Here is a 20,196-nt window from a genome sequence, read left to right on the forward strand (position 1 = left end):
AGTCGAGATTTCGACAGTTACTTCTTGGAGGTTCCACCGAGATCGCTGACTCTCTAGTCTGTGAGTGAACAGATGCTGGCATAGTGCCTTTTCAGTGAAGGGCTTAACTGGCGAGAATAAGGTGAGCCTTTTTGCTCACAAAGAGTCTCTTTACTGTTGAACCGCATATGTAATCTGTTGTCCACAGCGGAGGTACTGCGATCTACGAGACTCGAAATCTAAGATCTAAAGTTATTTTTGTAATCATTTCCTTTTCAGCCTATAAGCAGAAGGGATCTGATCCTGAAAATATCCGGTCTTGAAGCAGCCCGGGGAGATTTTCATTAGTAGAAGGTAAGAAGAGCGCCATAGAAATCGATCGATTATCCTTGTGTGATAGGATAATTATCCTTGTGTGATAGGATAAGACAAGTCCGTGAAGGGACAGGATCCTTGTTTGATAGGATCATAGAGATGAATAAGATTTTTTTAATAAATTAGGATAAGTTAAGGACTTGGTCTGTGGTGGTGTACAACGCAGACTCAGAGTTGACTATTTGTTTAGATAGAGTTTAAGGCTATAATTTGTATACCCGCGTGGATGTTGTTTGTCCTAGTTATACTGTTGTGTTCAATACTTTTGTGTGACATTGCAATTGAAGAAACGGGAAGAGTCACTAGGGAAAATTGTGATTCGGAAAAACATTCTTTGATTGAGAAAGGAAACAGTGCCTGATTGATCGACTATGGTTGGTTCGTGTCAACATATCTCACACACCCAGACTGAGCCTGAATTACGAGCCTTTTTAGGCCACGTGACGGCCAGTAAAAGTGGGCGTAGAGAACTCAGTTGACCGAAAAGGATTGTGAGATCAGAAACTGTAAAAACTCTCAATCAATCAGAATGGGTGCCGGAGCAAGTAAAACACCACCAAAGGGCACGCCAGCCTATTTTATGCTCCGGAATTGTGGTCAGTCTTCAATTGACCACTTACAAAATTGGACAAAATGGACTAAGGATGGAAACAGGCCATTTCCACCTGATGGTTCCTTTAATTTAGAAAGAATAACATGTCTAGAGGAGTGTCTTATAGACAGAGACCCAGGCAGAAGAGGTAAAAAGAAAGTAAATTGGTCGGCATTTGGGGATTGGCAAAGGGAAGCTGAAAAACGACATGAGAAAAGCCTACAGGTCAGCAAGCAGCGTACTAAAGGGAAAAAGCAAGCAAATAAACAAACAGAGCAGGTAAATTGTCCTAGATATGGTAAAAACCCATTTATGATGGTTGCTAAAGAAACAAAAGGACACCCGCCAAATGCCCCTAAGGATCGGGAAAAAGATGAGGATGAGGATTGGGATGAGAATTGGACTCCCTACGGCAGGCCACCACCATATGTTCAGCATGCTCCAGACCAAAATGAAGGTGATCAGGCCGTTCCACCTGTAGTTCAAGCAGAGCCTGTACTTCAGACTCTTGCACCTCCGGCTGCCCCACAAAACGGCCCACAAAACGGCGCAGTAGCAGGAGCACCTGTCACTCCTGACAACGATAATACAAATCAATTCCACGAAGGTCCAGCAGGGTATACATGGAGTCGGATAGAACAAAGGGAAAGCAGTGAAAATAACACAGGATCTGATCCTCCACCCGCTCTTATAATGCCAGTGAGACTTTTTCCCAATCCAACTCCGAACGGAGATCCAGTTGGTGTTTATCGACCATGGTCACCAAGTGAGTTAAGAACAATTGTGGAAAGATTAGCAGACCCCAAAACCAGTCTTGAAAAGGCCATAGACCAATTAAAAGTAATCGTCATGTGCCATGAGCCCAGCATATTAGATGGCCAAATTCTGCTAAAAGCATGGTTAAAAGACACCAAATTTGCCAAATTCGAGACGAAATTCCAAGATTTTAAAACACATCGTGAAACTGTCGGTGCCGCTCCTGGCACCAGACCGCCCAATGACGAATTCTGGGGAAGGTGCTGGGAAGCCTTACACAAGGTGTTCCCAAAGAAAACAAATTGGTCTAAAATTATGGAAACCACACAAAGAAAGGATGAGGATGTTGAGGATTACGTTGAGAGGGTGCGAGAAATTATGAGCCAATGTTCAGGCATGAAAACAGAGGAATTCGATTCCCCCATGCTCAACGCCGTTGTAAACGGACTACGACCTGAACTCAGGGATCCCTTTCAATGAGTTTGTTTCGGATGGTGACAGGAAACACTATCCAAGGTTCTATGTTAAAAGACATACAAGATCGAAATAGAGAAACTAAAAGCAAGGTTACCGTGTTCACGGAGCGAGCAGCTCCAACGGCACCAGCCCCAACAACACCCACCTATTACCCACAACGTGGTAGGGGAAGAGGACGGGGTGGGGGAAGAGGACAGTTTCGGGGTAGAGGCGGTGGAGGTGTCGGACGAGGACGGGGTGGGGGGAAAGGACAGTTTTGGGGTAGAGGCTGTGGAGGTGTCGGACGAGGATGGGGTGGGGGGAAGAGGACAGTTTCGGGGTAGAGGCGGTGGAGGTGTCGGACGAGGACGGGGTGGGGGGGAGAGGACAGTTTTGGGGTGGAGGCTGTGGAGGTGTCGGACGAGGATGGGGTGGGGGGGAAGAGGACAGTTTCGGGGTAGAGGCGGTGGAGGTGTCGGACGAGGACAGGGTTGGGGGAGAGGACAGTTTCGGGGTAGAGGCGGTGGAGGTGTCGGACGAGGACGGGGTGGGGGAAGAGGACGGGATGGGGGGAGAGGACAGTTTCGGGGTAGAGGCGGTGGGGGTGTCGGACGAGGACGGGGTGGGGGGAGAGGACAGTTTCGGGGTAGAGGCGGTGGAGGTGTAGGACGAGGACAGGGTGGGGGGAGAGGACAGTTTGGGGGTAGAGGCGGTGGAGGTGTAGGACGAGGACGGGGTGGGGGGGAGAGAACAGTTTCGGGGTAGAGGCGATGGAGGTGTAGGACGAGGATGGGGTGGGGGGAGAGGACAGTTTCGGGGTAGAGGCGGTGGAGGTGTAGGACGAGGATGGGGTGGGGGGAGAGGACAGTTTCGGGGTAGAGGCGGTGGAGGTGTAGGACGAGGATGGGGTGGGGGGAGAGGACAGTTTCGGGGTAGAGGCGGTGGAGGTGTACGACGAGGACAGGGTGGGGGGAGAGGACAGTTTGGGGGTAGAGGCGGTGGAGGTGTCGGACGAGGATGGGGTGGGGGAAGAGGACAGTTTCAGGGTAGAGGCGGTGGAGGTGTAGGACGAGGATGGGGTGGGGGAAGAGGACAGTTTCGGGGTAGGGGCGGTGGAGGTGTAGGACGAGGATGGGGTGGGGGGAGAGGACAGTTTCGGGGTAGAGGCGGTGGAGGTGTAGGACGAGGATGGGGTGGGGGAAGAGGACAGTTTCGGGGTAGGGGCGGTGGAGGAGTCGGACGAGGACAGGGTGGGGGGAGAGGACAGTTTCGGGGTAGGGGCGGTGGAGGTGTCGGACGAAGACGGGGTGGGGGGAGAGGACAGTTTCGGGGTAGAGGCGGTGGAGGACAGGGTGGGGGGAGAGGACAGTTTCGGGGTAGAGGCGGTGGAGGTGTAGGACGAGGACGGGGTGGGGGAGAGGACAGTTTCGGGGTAGAGGCGGTGGAGGTGTTGGAAGAGGACGGGGTGGGGGGAGAGGACAGTTTTGGGGTAGAGGCGGTGGAGGTGTCGGACGAGGACGGGGTGGGGGGGAGAGGACAGTTTCGGGGTAGAGGCTGTGGAGGTGTCGGACGAGGACCGGGTGGGGGGGAGAGGACAGTTTCGGGGTAGAGGCGGTGGAGGTGTCGGACGAGGACGGGGTGGGGGGAGAGGACAGTTTCGGGGTAGAAGCGGTGGAGGTATAGGACGAGGACAGGGTGGGGGGAGAGGACAGTTTGGGGGTAGGGGTGGTGCAGGTGTCGGACGAGGACGGGGTGGGGGGAGAGGACAGTTTCGGGGTAGAAGCGGTGGAGGTATAGGACGAGGACAGGGTGGGGGGAGAGGACAGTTTCGGGGTAGAGGCGGTGGAGGTGTCGGACGAGGACGGGGTGTCGGACGAGGGCGGGGTGGGGGGAGAGGACAGTTTCGGGGTAGAGGCGGTGGAGGTGTACGACGAGGACAGGGTGGGGGGAGAGGACAGTTTCGGGGTAGAGGCGGTGGAGGTGTAGGACGATGACGGGGTGGGGGGAGAGGACAGTTTCGGAGTAGAGGCGGTGGAGGTGTCGGACGAGGACGGGGTGGGGGGAGAGGACAGTTTCGGGGTAGAGGCGGTGGAGGTGTCGGACGAGGACGGGGTGGGGGGAAAGGACAGTTTCGGGGTAGAGGCGGTGGAGGTGTCGGATGAGGACGGGGTCGGGGGAGAGGACAGTTTCGGGGTAGAGGCGGTGGAGGTGTCGGACGAGGACGGGGTGGGGGGAGAGGACAGTTTCGGGGTGGAGGCGGTGGAGGTGTTGGACGAGGACAGGGTGGGGGGAGAGGACAGTTTCGGGGTAGAGGCGGTGGAGGTGTCGGACGAGGACGGGGTGGGGGGAGAGGACAGTTTCGGGGTGGAGGCGGTGGAGGTGTTGGACGAGGACGGGGTGGGGGGAGAGGACAGTTTCGGGGTAGAGGCGGTGGAGGTGTCGGACGAGGACGGGGTGGGGGGAGAGGACAGTTTCGGGGTGGAGGCGGTGGAGGTGTAGGACGAGGACCGGGTGGGGGGGAGTGGACAGTTTCGGGGTAGAGGCGGTGGAGGTGTCGGACGAGGACGGGGTGGGGGGAGAGGACAGTTTCGGGGTAGAGGCGGTGGAGGTGTAGGACGAGGACAGGGTGGGGGGAGAGGACAGTTTCGGGGTAGAGGCGGTGGAGGTGTCGGACGAGGACGGGGTGGGGGAAGAGGACGGGGTTGGGGGAGAGGACAGTTTCGGGATGGAGGCGGTGGAGGTGGAGGTGTCGGACGAGGATGAGGTGGGGGGAGAGGACAGTTTCGGGGTAGAGGCGGTGGAGCTGTCGGACGAGGATGGGATGGGGGGAGAGGACAGTTTCGGGGTAGAGGCGGTGGAGGTGCAGGACGAGGATGGGGTGGGGGAAGAGGACAGTTTCAGGGTAGGGGCGGTGGAGGAGTCGGACGAGGACAGGGTGGGGGGAGAGGACAGTTTCGGGGTAGGGGCGGTGGAGGTGTCGGACGAAGACGGGGTGGGGGGAGAGGACAGTTTCGGGGTAGAGGCGGTGGAGGTGTCGGACGAGGACGGGGTGGGGGGAGAGGACAGTTTCGGGGTAGAGGCGGTGGAGGTGTAGGACGAGGACGGGGTGGGGGGAGAGGACAGTTTCGGGGTAGAGGCGGTGGAGGTGTCGGACGAGGACGGGGTGGGGGAGAGGATGGGGTCGGGGGAGAGGACAGTTTCGGGGTAGAGGCTGTGGAGGTGTCGGACGAGGACGGGGTGGGGGGGAGAGGACAGTTTTGGGGTAGAGGCTGTGGAGGTGTCGGACGAGGACGGGGTGGGGGGGAGAGGACAGTTTCGGGGTAGAGGCTGTGGAGGTGTCGGACGAGGACCGGGTGGGGGGGAGAGGACAGTTTCGGGGTAGAAGCGGTGGAGGTATAGGACGAGGACAGGGTGGGGGGAGAGGACAGTTTGGGGGTAGGGGTGGTGCAGGTGTCGGACGAGGATGGGGTGGGGGGAGAGGACAGTTTCGGGGTAGAGGCGGTGGGGGTGTCGGACGAGGACGGGGTGGGGGGAGAGGACAGTTTCGGGGTAGAGGCGGTGGAGGTGTCGGACGAGGACGGGGTGGGGGGAGAGGACAGTTTCGGGGTGGAGGCGGTGGAGGTGTAGGACGAGGACCGGGTGGGGGGGAGAGGACAGTTTCGGGGTAGAGGCGGTGGAGGTGTTGGACGAGGACGGGGTGGGGGGGAGAGAACAGTTTCGGGGTAGAGGCGGTGGAGGTGTCGGACGAGGACGGGGTGGGGGGAGAGAACAGTTTCGGGGTAGAGGCGGTGGAGGTGTAGGACGAGGATGGGGTGGGGGGAGAGGACAGTTTCGGGGTAGGGGCGGTGGAGGTGTCGGACGAAGACGGGGTGGGGGGAGAGGACAGTTTCGGGGTAGAGGCGGTGGAGGTGTAGGACGAGGATGGGGTGGGGGGAGAGGACAGTTTCGGGGTAGGGGCGGTGGAGGTGTCGGACGAAGACGGGGTGGGGGGAGAGGACAGTTTCGGGGTAGGGGCGGTGGAGGAGTCGGACGAGGACAGGGTGGGGGGAGAGGACAGTTTCGGCGTAGGGGCGGTGGAGGTGTCGGACGAAGACGGGGTGGGGGGAGAGGACAATTTCGGGGTAGGGGCGGTGGAGGAGTCGGACGAGGACAGGGTGGGGGGAGAGGACAGTTTCGGGGTAGGGGCGGTGGAGGTGTAGGACGAGGATGGGGTGGGGGGAGAGGACAGTTTCGGGGTAGGGGCGGTGGAGGTGTCGGACGAAGACGGGGTGGGGGGAGAGGACAGTTTCGGGGTAGAGGCGGTGGAGGTGTCGGACGAAGACGGGGTGGGGGGAGAGGACAGTTTCGGGGTAGAGGCGGTGGAGGTGTCGGACGAAGACGGGGTGGGGGGGAGTGGACAGTTTCGGGGTAGAGGCGGTGGAGGTGTAGGACGAGGATGGGGTGGGGGGAGAGGACAGTTTCGGGGTAGGGGCGGTGGAGGTGTCGGACGAAGACGGGGTGGGGGGAGAGGACAGTTTCGGGGTAGAGGCGGTGGAGGTGTCGGACGAGGATGGGGTGGGGGAAGCGGACAGTTTCGGGGTAGAGGCGGTGGAGGACAGGGTGGGGGGAGAGGACAGTTTCGAGGTAGAGGCGGTGGAGGTGTCGGACGAGGCCGGGGTGGGGGGAGAGGACAGTTTCGGGGTAGAGGCGGTGGAGGTGTAGGACGAGGACGGGGTGGGGGGGGAGGACAGTTTCGGGGTAGAGGCGGTGGAGGTGTCGGACGAGGCCGGGGTGGGGGGAGAGGACAGTTTCGGGGTAGAGGCGGTGGAGGTGTAGGACGAGGACGGGGTGGGGGGAGAGAACAGTTTCGGGGCAGAGGCGGTGGAGGTGTCGGACGAGGACGGGGTGGGGGGGAGAGGACAGTTTCGGGGTAGAGGCGGTGGAGGTGTCGGACGAGGACGGGGTGGGGGGAGAGGACAGTTTTGGGGTAGAGGCTGTGGAGGTGTCGGACGAGGACAGGGTGGGGGGGAGAGGACAGTTTTGGGGTAGAGGCTGTGGAGGTGTCGGACGAGGACCGGGTGGGGGGAAGAGGACAGTTTCGGGGTAGAGGCGGTGGAGGTGTCGGACGAGGACGGGGTGGGGGGAGAGGACAGTTTCGGGGTAGAAGCGGTGGAGGTATAGGACGAGGACAGGGTGGGGGGAGAGGACAGTTTGGGGGTAGGGGTGGTGCAGGTGTCGGACGAGGACGGGGTGGGGGGAGAGGACAGTTTCGGGGTAGAGGCGGTGGAGGTGTCGGACGAGGACGGGGTGGGGGAAGAGGACGGGATGGGGGGAGAGGACAGTTTCGGGGTAGAGGCGGTGGAGGTGTCGGACGAGGACGGGGTGTCGGACGAGGGCGGGGTGGGGGGAGAGGACAGTTTCGGGGTAGAGGCGGTGGAGGTGTACGACGAGGACAGGGTGGGGGGAGAGGACAGTTTCGGGGTAGAGGCGGTGGAGGTGTAGGACGATGACGGGGTGGGGGGAGAGGACAGTTTCGGAGTAGAGGCGGTGGAGGTGTCGGACGAGGACGGGGTGGGGGGAGAGGACAGTTTCGGGGTAGAGGCGGTGGAGGTGTCGGACGAGGACGGGGTGGGGGGAAAGGACAGTTTCGGGGTAGAGGCGGTGGAGGGGTAGGACGGGGTGGGGGGGAGAGAACAGTTTCGGGGTAGAGGCGGTGGAGGTGTAGGACGAGGACGGGGTGGGGGGAGAGGACAGTTTCGGGGTAGAGGCGGTGGAGGTGTAGGACGAGGACGGGGTGGGGGGGAGAGGACAGTTTCGGGGTAGAGGTGGTGGAGGTGTCGGACGAGGACGGGGTGGGGGGAGAGGACAGTTTCGGGGTGGAGGCGGTGGAGGTGTAGGACGAGGACGGGGTGGGGGGAGAGGACAGTTTCGGGGTAGAGGCGGTGGAGGTGTCGGACGAGGACGGGGTGGGGGGAGAGGACAGTTTCGGGGTGGAGGCGGTGGAGGTGTAGGACGAGGACCGGGTGGGGGGGAGTGGACAGTTTCGGGGTAGAGGCGGTGGAGGTGTCGGACGAGGACGGGGTGGGGGGAGAGGACAGTTTCGGGGTAGAGGCGGTGGAGGTGTAGGACGAGGACAGGGTGGGGGGAGAGGACAGTTTCGGGGTAGAGGCGGTGGAGGTGTCGGACGAGGACGGGGTGGGGGAAGAGGACGGGGTTGGGGGAGAGGACAGTTTCGGGATGGAGGCGGTGGAGGTGGAGGTGTCGGACGAGGACGAGGTGGGGGGAGAGGACAGTTTCGGGGTAGAGGCGGTGGAGCTGTCGGACGAGGATGGGGTGGGGGGAGAGGACAGTTTCGGGGTAGAGGCGGTGGAGGTGCAGGACGAGGATGGGGTGGGGGAAGAGGACAGTTTCAGGGTAGGGGCGGTGGAGGAGTCGGACGAGGACAGGGTGGGGGGAGAGGACAGTTTCGGGGTAGGGGCGGTGGAGGTGTCGGACGAAGACGGGGTGGGGGGAGAGGACAGTTTCGGGGTAGGGGCGGTGGAGGTGTCGGACGAAGACGAGGTGGGGGAAGCGGACAGTTTCGGGGTAGAGGCGGTGGAGGACAGGGTGGGGGGAGAGGACAGTTTCGGGGTAGAGGCGGTGGAGGTGTCGGACGAGGACGGGGTGGGGGGAGAGGACAGTTTCGGGGTAGAGGCGGTGGAGGTGTCGGACGAGGACGGGGTTGGGGGAGAGGACAGTTTCGGGGTAGAGGCGGTGGAGGTGTCGGATGAGGACGGGGTGGGGGGAGAGGACAGTTTCGGGGTAGAGGCGGTGGAGGTGTCGGACGAGGACGGGGTGGGGGAGAGGATGGGGTCGGGGGAGAGGACAGTTTCGGGGTAGAGGCGGTGGAGGTGTAGGACGAGGCCGGGGTGGGGGGAGAGGACAGTTTTGGGGTAGAGGCTGTGGAGGTGTCGGACGAGGACAGGGTGCGGGGGAGAGGACAGTTTCGGGGTAGAGGCTGTGGAGGTGTCGGACGAGGACGGGGTGGGGGGGAGAGGACAGTTTCGGGGTAGAGGCGGTGGAGGTGTCGGACGAGGACGGGGTGGGGGGGAGAGGACAGTTTCGGGGTAGAGGCGGTGGAGGTGTCGGACGAGGACGGGGTGGGTGGAGAGGACAGTTTCGGGGCAGAGGCGGTGGAGGTGTAGGACGAGGACAGGGTGGGGGGGAGAGGACAGTTTCGGGGTAGAGGCTGTGGAGGTGTCGGACGAGGCCGGGGTGGGGGGAGAGGACAGTTTTGGGGTAGAGGCTGTGGAGGTGTCGGACGAGGACAGGGTGGGGGGAGAGGACAGTTTCGGGGTAGAGGCTGTGGAGGTGTCGGACGAGGACCGGGTGGGGGGGAGAGGACAGTTTCGGGGTAGAGGCGGTGGAGGTGTCGGACGAGGACGGGGTGGGGGGGAGAGGACAGTTTCGGGGTAGAGGCTGTGGAGGTGTCGGACGAGGACAGGGTGGGGGGGAGAGGACAGTTTCGGGGTAGAGGCGGTGGAGGTGTTGGAAGAGGACGGGGTGGGGGGGAGAGGACAGTTTCGGGGTAGAGGCTGTGGAGGTGTCGGACGAGGACAGGGTGGGGGGAGAGGACAGTTTCGGGGTAGAGGCTGTGGAGGTGTCGGACGAGGACGGGGTGGGGGGGAGAGGACAGTTTCGGGGTAGAGGCTGTGGAGGTGTCGGACGAGGACGGGGTGGGGGGGAGAGGACAGTTTCGGGGTAGAGGCGGTGGAGCTGTACGACGATGACAGGGTGGGGGGAGAGGACAGTTTGGGGGTAGGGGTGGTGCAGGTGTCGGACGAGGATGGGGTGGGGGGAGAGGACAGTTTTGGGGTAGAGGCGGTGGAGCTGTACGACGATGACAGGGTGGGGGGAGAGGACAGTTTGGGGGTAGGGGTGGTGCAGGTGTCGGACGAGGATGGGGTGGGGGGAGAGGACAGTTTTGGGGTAGAGGCGGTGGAGGAGTAGGACGAGGACGGGGTGGGGGGAGAGGACAGTTTCGGGGTAGAGGCGGTGGAGGTGTAGGACGAGGACCGGGTGGGGGGGAGAGGACAGTTTCGGGGTAGAGGCGGTGGAGCTGTACGACGATGACAGGGTGGGGGGAGAGGACAGTTTGGGGGTAGGGGTGGTGCAGGTGTCGGACGAGGATGGGGTGGGGGGAGAGGACAGTTTTGGGGTAGAGGCGGTGGAGGTGTCGGACGAGGACGGGGTGGGGGGAGAGGACAGTTTCGGGGTAGAGGCGGTGGAGGTGTCGGACGAGGACGGGGTGGGGGAAGAGGACAGTTTCGGGGTAGAGGCGGTGGAGGTGTCGGACGAGGACTGGGTGGGGGAGAGGACAGTTTCGGGGTGGAGGCGGTGGAGGTGTAGGACGAGGACAGGGTGGGGGAAGAGGACAGTTTCGGGGTAGAGGCGGTGGAGGTGTCGGACGAGGACTGGGTGGGGGAGAGGACAGTTTCGGGGTAGAGGCGGTGGAGGTGTCGGACGAGGACGGGGTGGGTGGAGAGGACAGTTTGGGGGTAGAGGTGGTGGAGGTGTCGGACGAGGACGGGGTGGGGGAGAGGACAGTTTCGGGGCAGAGGCGGTGGAGGTGTCGGACGAGGACGGGGTGGGGGGGAGAGGACAGTTTCGGGGTAGAGGCGGTGGAGGTGTAGGACGAGGACGGGGTGGGGGGAGAGGACAGTTTCGGGGTAGAGGCGGTGGAGGTGTCGGACGAGGACGGGGTGGGTGGAGAGGACAGTTTCGGGGTAGAGGCGGTGGAGGTGTCGGACGAGGACGAGGTGGGGGGAGAGGACAGTTTCGGGGTAGAGGCGGTGGAGGTGTCGGACGAGGACGAGGTGGGGGGAGAGGACAGTTTCGGGGTAGAGGCGGTGGAGGTGTCGGACGAGGACGGGGTGGGTGGAGAGGACAGTTTCGGGGCAGAGGCGGTGGAGGTATAGGACGAGGACTGGGTGGGGGAGAGGACAGTTTCGGGGTGGAGGCGGTGGAGGTGCCGGACGAGGACGGGGTGGGGGGAGAGGACAGTTTCGGGGTAGAGGCGGTGGAGGTGTCGGACGAGGGCGGGGTGGGGGGAGAGGACAGTTTCGGGGTAGAGGCGGTGGAGGTGTTGGACGAGGACGGGGTGGGGCGAGAGGACAGTTTCGGGGTGGAGGCGGTGGAGGTGCCGGACGAGGACGGGGTGGGGGGAGAGGACAGTCTCGGGGTGGAGGCGGTGGAGGTGTAGGACGAGGACAGGGTGGGGGGAGAGGACAGTTTCGGGGTAGAGGCGGTGGAGGTGTAGGACAAGGACGGGGTGGGGGGAGAGGACAGTTTCGGGGTAGAGGCGGTGGAGGTGTCGGAAGAGGACGGGGTGGGGGGAGAGGACAGTTTTGGGGTAGAGGCGGTGGAGGTGTAGGACAAGGACGGGGTGGGGGAGAGGACAGTGGAGTTTGCACATTCTCCCCGTGTTTGCGTGGGTTTTCTCCGGGTGCTCCGGTTTCCTCCCACAGTCCAAAGATGTGCGGGTTAGGTTGATTGGCTGTGATAAATTGACCCTTAGTGTTAGGGGGATTAAATACGTGGGGTTACGGGGATAGGGTGGGATATGTGTTGGTGCAGGGGTTACGGGGATCGGGTGGGGTATGTGTCGGTGCAGGCTCGATGGGCCGAAATGGCCTCTATCTGCACTGTGGGGTTTCTGTGTGATTCTGTGTGTTTCTGTGAGGACGGGGTGGGGGGGAGAGGACAGTTTCGGGGTAGAGGTGGTGGAGGTGTCGGACGAGGACGGGGTGGGGGGAGAGGACAGTTTCGGGGTAGAGGTGGTGGAGGTGTCGGACGAGGACGGGGTGGGGGGAGAGGACAGTTTTGGGGTAGAGGCGGTGGAGGTGTAGGACAAGGACGGGGTGGGGGAGAGGACAGTTTCGGGGTAGAGGCGGTGGAGGTGTAGGACGAGGACGGGGTGGGGGGAGAGGACAGTTTCGGGGTAGAGGCGGTGGAGGTGTAGGACAAGGACGGGGTGGGGGAGAGGACAGTTTCGGGGTAGAGGCGGTGGAGGTGTAGGACGAGGACGGGGTGGGGGGAGAGGACAGTTTCGGGGTAGAGGCGGTGGAGGTGTCGGACGAGGACGGGGTGGGGGGAGAGGACAGTTTCGGGGTAGAGGCGGTGGAGGTGTAGGACAAGGACGGGGTGGGGGAGAGGACAGTTTCGGGGTAGAGGCGGTGGAGGTGTAGGACGAGGACGGGGTGGGGGGAGAGGACAGTTTCGGGGTAGAGGCGGTGGAGGTGTAGGACAAGGACGGGGTGGGGGAGAGGACAGTTTCGGGGTAGAGGCGGTGGAGGTGTCGGACGAGGACGGGGTGGGGGGAGAGGACAGTTTCGGGGTAGAGGCGGTGGAGGTGTCGGACGAGGACGATCCGGTGCCTGTTACAATTCTGGCCAGACTGGGCACTTGGCTAAAAATTGCATCAAAACAGCAGCAACCAAATTATAACTGGACTCACCCGGCTGGTAACGCTCCACCTCCACCTCCACCTCCACCTCCACCTCCACCTCCACCTCCACCTCCACCTCCACCTCCACCTCCACCACATCCGTATGTGACCCCAGCCCAGGTACATGCTAGACCTCAAACTACATTTTCTGTTCAAAATCCATTTGGACCACAAAATCAAAATTCAAATCAATTGGGCCAAGGATTCAATTGTCGGTATAATCAATGACTAGTTGCTCCATATCCAAGTGCTGCAAGTAAACAATTACCCGTTGTTTCATTAAATGCCACAAGCGAGCCTGAAGTAAAAATACGAATACAGGGAAAGGATATTCCATTTCTCGTGGATACTGCCGCCACCTTTCCGATCCTTACGAAACAGGATACACAGGGAATTCCTATTTCCACCAATCAAACCTCAGTAACTGGGCTATCTGGGACAGCTCATCAAATGGTTTTCTCCAATCCCATTAATGTCCAATTCAATGATTATGAAGACAGTCATTCATTCCTACTCTAATGAACCAACCATTCTTGCACCGGAAATATCAATTGAAGATTGAACAAATTTTTATCGGACCTGAAGGAATCGCGGCAGGAGTAGAATTCTCCTCCCATAGCCAGACCTTGTTTAAGGTTAAAAGTAGTGTTCCACACTGCACCCTTGTGGTTACAGACACATATAAACCCCAGGATCTAGGCCCAATGGTTCAAAGAATGCGAGGATATTTAGTGCAAAGGGAATGGCAGACATCTGGTGGAACTCTGGCTAGATATGACGGGGAGGGAGGCTTCTCTATCAAAATGGAGAGGGAAATATATTTCGATGCTGTCTTAGCAGAAAAGATACTTTCGGTCACCAGCTTTCTATTGCAACGTGAAACAGAAGAACTTCTTGCTAAAGTCCCAGAGCAGCTATGGTCTACTCACCCTAATGAAGTAGGGAAAATGCTTACCGCACAACCATATAAGGTAGCGATCAATTCAACCGTACCACTTCTTAAGAAACCCCAATATCCCTTGTCTCTAGCTGCAGAACAGGGTATCGAGCCAGTAATTACTTCGCTGCTAGCCCAAGGGATAATAGTCCCAACTAAAAGCCCTTGTAACACACCAATCTTTCCGGTCCAGAAACCCAATAGTGACAAATGGAGATTTGTTCAAGACCTACGAGTCATAGAGTCATAGAGTCATACAGCACAGAAAGGGGCCCTTCGGCCCATCGTGTCTGCGCCGCCCATCCATCCCTGTCCAGTCTAATCCCATTTTCCAGCATTTGGTCCATAGCCTTGTATGCAATGGCATTTCAAGTGCTCATCCAAATGCTTCTTGAATGTTGTGAGGGTTCCTGCCTCTACCACCCTTTTAGGCATTGAGTTCCACATTCCAACCACCCTCTGGGTGAAAAAGTTCCTCCTCAAATCCCCTCTAAATCTCCTGCCCCTTACCCTGAATCTATGCCCCCTTGTTATTGACCCCCCTACTAAGGGGAAAAGTTCCTCTTTGTCTACCCTATCTGTGAATGAAGCTGTGTTCCCAACTTATCCGGTCGTGCCCAATGCTGCGACTATACTTACCAGTATTCCAGTCAACTCAACGTATTATACGGTGATCGATCTATATTCAGCACTTTTCTCAATACCCATTCACCCAGAGTCTCAATTCCTTTTTGCCTTCACGTATAAAGGACGCCAATATACGTGGACAAGACTCCCGCAGGGATTTACCGAAAGTCCTACTATATTCTCAGTGTTTAAAGAAGGATCTAGAGGATGTGATTTTACCAGCAAGTTCTACACTCATACAGTATGTTGATGATTTATTACTCACCTCACCCTCCAAATCAGCCTGTGAAACAGATTCTCTTGTGCTGTTAAAAGCTTTAGCCTCGAAAAGACACAGTGTCAAAGGCGAAGTTACAATTGGTCTCAGAAAGGGTTCAGTATCTAGGACATGAATTGGTACGAGATACAAGACAATTGACACAAGACACAGTAAAAGCAATCTGCTCTGCTCCACTACCAATAACCAAGAGAGAAGTGAAACATTTCATCGGCATGTCAGGATATTGCAGACAATGGATTATGATTTATTCTGAAATAATTAGACCATTGTTGGACATGTCCATGCCCTCACTACCAGAAGATTTAGTTTGGAATGAAGCATCCCGGAACACTTTTCAGAATCTTAAACGGTCCCTCATATCAGCACCTGCTTTGGGACTACCGGACTGTGCTAAGCCATTTCATTTGTTCGCTCACCACAAGTCGGGTTTTGCACAATCTGTCTTGACTCAATTACACGGAGACAGACAGTGACCGATCGCGTACCCAACTAGATCCAGTGGCACGCGGACTACCAGGATGTCTTCCTTCTTTGGCAGCAGCTTATTATGCTGTACAACAGGCTCAGACAATAACTCTAAATCATCAGACTATTTTGTATATCCCACACTCTGTCGAGATTTTACTTACCAAATGCGCCACCCAACACCTAACTTCTGCAAGAGCCACTAAATACGAAGTTGAACTGTTATCAAATCCGAACCTTATCATCAAAAGATGTACTACCTTAAATCCAGCCACTCTACTCCCCACGGAAGAAGACGGCGAACCCCGTTCATGTGAGATGGTAACCGAACTGGTAACTAAACCACGTATCGATTTAACAGATATACCGATATGTAACCCTGATCTGGTGTACGACGTTGACGGATCAGCCCTACGAAATGACAGGGGCCAGCCCAAAGCAGCATATGCAGTTGTGACTCAGTATAACGTTGTTGAAACAGCCTCTCTTCCAGATTCCTTTTCAGCCCAGCAAGCCGAATTATTTGCATTGACTCGAGCATGCATTCTCGCTCAAGGACAAACAGTTAATCTCTACACTGACTCCAGGTATGCTTTTGGTGTAACTCATGACTATGGACAAATTGGGAAAATTCGCGGGTACCTGACCTCTTCAGGAACCACCATTAAGAATGTGGAACAGGTAGAAAATCTTCTGCGAGCCATTCAATGTCCTTTAAAACTTGCCATTATTAAATGCCAAGCACATACAGGCCACTTGGATGAGGCAGCACTTGGAAATGCCAGAGCTGACAATGCAGCTAAAGCAGCAGCTCTGTCAGACAAAGGGGAACAAGTATCAGCGTTCCCAGTAAGGGAAAATAATTCCACAGATCTACCGCCCACTATTAAAGATGTGCTGGCCTTTCAGTCACAGGCCAGTACGGATGAGGTATTAACCTGGGCAAGGGATCAATGTTGTAAAACTCAAGAAGGAATATGGGTTTACCATGACGGCCGCACGGTGGCACCCAAATCCTTACTTCCATGGATTGCCCGATGTGTTCATACATTCACACATGCGGGCAAAGGGGGGATGGCGGATTATATTTTGGCAACTTGGTATGCACCAGGTATTTCGGCAATTGGAAAACAAATTTGCGAAAATTGTGTTACCTGTCAGACAATGAATCCGGGTAAGACGGAAAAGGTAAAACCTGCCTCCCACCCAAACCGAACGGGACCTTTTGTACATTTACAAATGGATTTTATTGAATTACCTATGTGTATGGGATTTAAGTATGTTTTAGTTGTTGTCGATGTGTTTTCTAGATGGATTGAAGCTTTTCCTTGTAAAAAGGCTGATGCCACTACTGTTGCTAAATATTTGTTGAAAGAAATCGTGCCGCGCTTCGGAATTCCTGTTAAACTTTCAAGTGATAATGGGTCTCATTTTACTGGAACTGTTATAAAAGAAATGTGTAAAGCCTTACAGATTAACCAACATTTCCATTGCAGTTATCATCCACAATCAGCTGGACTTGATGAGAGATATAATGGAATGCTTAAAAACAAACTGGCGAAACTGGCAATGACACTGGACTAAAATGGGTAAAACTGCTGCCTTTAGCCTTGATGGTAATGCGATCCACAACTAACAGAACAGGCCTGTCACCACATGAGATAGTTATGGGACGTCCCTAACAGCTGCCTTTTACAGCACCGTTTACTGCAAAACAAATGGACATCCATAAAATGGAAGAAAATATGTTGAATTATTGTATTGCACTAACCAAATGTATTTCCAGCTTTCATTCACCGGTAAAAGAAGCTTAAGTCGAACCAGCAGAAGGGAAGTACCATAACCCGGAGCCCGGAGAATTCGTTTACATCAAGATTTTTAAACGAAAAAGCGGTCTACAACCCAGATTTGAAAGACCATACCAGGTTTTGCTGACAACTAATACTGCAATCAAGATAAAAGAAAGACCAACATGGATCCACACGTCCCATTGCAAAAAAGCACCCGATCCGGAGGAAAAGGCGAAGGAACCCGAGGGAGAGAAAGAGATTTCCACAGACTATGGGGACTGACCGGACTGTGCTTGACAGGATTATGCTTTGTGTTACTGACAGCACCAGAGGTACAGACACGTGAACAAAGGGAACTACATATAAATGTATTCATGGCACTGAGTCCTGAGTATGCACAAGAAAGAGATTTATCCAACTGTTGGGTATGTGCACATGTGCCCATTCACTCGAAAGGAGGCATCCCTCTAAGACCCATTCCCTTTAACGAATCAGACATGGCTGAGTGGATAATCAGTCAGAACGATACGCGCGGTAATACTTCCCAGAAAAGGCACACATCCTATAGGGGCACTACTAGTAGAGGATTGGAGGCCGGAATGGGAATCAGCAGGCAAAAATCTCACTGCCTTCCAGGGGTGGTACCAACCCAAATATAATCAGACTCGGCAGCCCCCATTCCTAGTTCTTACTAATACCTCAGGTATAGCGGCCCCAATGGGTAAAATATGTTTAGTAAGGAACATAGCAGGGGGCGAGAACGTGGGTAAAAGCAAATGCGCCCAGAATTTTACCATAACTCGACCCCACAACTGGCGCGATGTGGGTCAGTTTAACATGACAAATGTCCGTAATAAGACGAGTGGGGGTACCTGGACCGGTTCCAACCCTATGATGACAAAGAAGAAGTTGCAATTCACTTATAATGGAACCTATTTTATCTGTGGTCATAAGGCCTACCCCTGGATACCACAATCATGGACAGGATCCTGTTACTTAGGATATGTGATATCCTTAATTAGAACAACAAAGACCCTGAGGGACGCCTATGAAAGCCATCGACCTAAACGGGATTTGACATGGTTGAATGGAATGTTCAAGGTAATGATACCACCCTATGGGACAATGTCAAACGAGTGGAAAATACGGGAACTGGCTAAATTAGTAGAATCAGTAGCCAACGCAACCTCACAAACCTTTGAAAGGGTAAATGACGAAATGGTAGCCAGTCGGACAGTGGCTCTCCAAAATCGTATGGCCCTAGATTATCTCCAAGCCAAGGAAGGAGGGACATGCGCTTTGATTGGTGAGGAATGCTGAACGTACATCCCGGATCACTCAGAAAAGATCAGCAGTCTGGCAGAACTTATTAGAGAGAAGGTAATAGAGTACAAACAAATTACTGGCCTAGGCGGTACCACTTTGTGGGGTTGGGCATCCGGATGGCTAGGATCCCTGGGAAAATCCCTGGTACTTGCTGATAATCTTTTCCCTATACCTTCTGTTTGTATCAATCAAGTGCTGCTGTGTCGGAGTGGGAAAAACAGTGTTACCAACAGCAGCCACTACGAAGGTTATGGTAGCAACAACTGCTGAAGGATTCTGCGTGGAAATGGAAATAGAAAGACTAAGCAGGATTGGAATGGATTAAGTTGTCCTTGTGAAGGACAAAAGGGGGGAATGTGGAAATGTACCTTTTAAAACTGAATATAGTTACATGTGCCCCTTTTTGACAAAACAAAATGGAGTCCCAGTCCTCCCAGAAGCCTCTTCAGAAATGTCCTCTATTCTTTCCTTAAACATGTTAACCTTGACTAAACACTGTAAACCGTTGCTTATCTGCGTTGTAAACAAAGACCATTTACATGAGTAAAGGGAACCTTACACAAGCCACCTGGCCAGAGGCTTGGCCACCAGATAACAGAAGAAACATACTGCATGAAGTATCTACATTCCATTCAATACTGATAGTCTTAATTAAATAGTCTAGAATAAATAACTATCCATTGTATTATCAATAGTCTTTTGCTACGCCAGACTTTAGAAATATGTAAAAACTGAGTTAAGGATTAAAGAACTCTTTTTGTCCCTTTGTCTGACTTGAAAGACACATGATGAAACCATAACCTGTTTACTTTACTGTATCAATATGTTGTTAATCTGTAATTCTGGAGAGAGTCTCTGCTTAGCCTTTGACTGAGCGGGCCGCTCTCCTTGCCGCAAGTAAAAATTTATTAAAAGAACATCGACCGGAGCTGATCGTTTCAGAGTCTCATTGAGAGTCGAGATTTCGACAAGATACAGAGTAAAGCTCTCTCTACACTGTCCCATCAAACACTCCCAGGGCAGGTACAACACGGGTTAGATACAGAGTAAAGCTCCCTCTACACTGTCCCATCAAACACTCCCAGGGCAGGTATTGCACATGTTAGATACAGATTAAAGCTCCCTCCACACTGACCCATCTACACTCCCAGGGCAGGTATAGCACATGTTAGAGACAGAGTAAAGCTCCCTCTACACTGTCCCATCAAACACTCCCAGGGCAGGTACAGCATGGGTTAGATAGAAAGAAAAGCTCCCTCTACACTGCCCCATCAAACACTCCCAGGACAAGTACAGCAGGGGTTAGATACAGAGTAAAGCTCCCTCTACACTGTCACATCAAACACTCCCAGGGCAGGTACAGCACGGGTTAGATACAGAGTAAAGCTCCATTTACACTGTCCCATTAAACACTCCCAGGGCAGGTACAGCACGGGTTAGAAACAAAGTAAATCTCCCCCTGCACTGTCCCATCAAACACTCCCAGGGCAAGTACAGCACGGGTTCGTTACTGAGTAAAGCTCCCTCTACACTGTCCCATCAAACACTCCCAGGGCAGGTACAGCATGGGTTAGATACAGAGTAAAGCTCCTTCTACACTGTCCCATCAAACACTCCCAGGGCAGGTATTGCACATGTTAGATACAGATTAAAGCTCCCTCCACACTGACCCATCTACACTCCCAGGGCAGATACAGCACGGGTTAGATACAGAGTAAAGCTCCCTCTACACTGTCCCATCAAACACTCCCAGGGCAGGTACAGCACGGGTTAGATACAGAGTAAAGCTCCATCTACATTGTCCCATCAAACACTCCCAGGGCAGGTACAGCACGGATTAGAAACAGAGTAAATCTCCCTCTGCACTGTCCCATCAAACACTCCCAGGGCAGGTACAGCACGGGTTAGATACAGAGTAAAGCTCCCTCTACACTGTCCCATCAAACACTCCCAGGGCAGGTACAGCACGGGTTAGATACAGAGTAAAGATCCCTCTACACTGTCCCGTCACAGACTCCCAGAACAGGTACAGCACGGGCTAGATACAGAGTAAAGCTCCCTCTACACTGTCCCATTGAACACTCCCAGGGCAGGTATAGCACATGTCAGATACAGAATAAAGCTCCCTCTACACTGTCCCATCAAACA

At 55.5% G+C, this 20,196-nt stretch overlaps 1 pseudogene; it reads left to right on the top strand.

The window, feature by feature from the left end:
• The first annotated feature begins 17,392 nt into the window (after positions 1-17,392).
• On the top strand, positions 17,393-18,630 carry LOC147118590 (syncytin-1-like; annotated as a pseudogene).
• Positions 18,631-20,196: the final 1,566 nt, after the last annotated feature.

The sequence above is a fragment of the Somniosus microcephalus genome, chromosome 4, assembly GCF_052327205.1.
Source record: "Somniosus microcephalus isolate GS21.2 chromosome 4, FLI_Smic_1.0, whole genome shotgun sequence".
Classification (NCBI taxonomy): domain Eukaryota; kingdom Metazoa; phylum Chordata; class Chondrichthyes; order Squaliformes; family Somniosidae; genus Somniosus; species Somniosus microcephalus.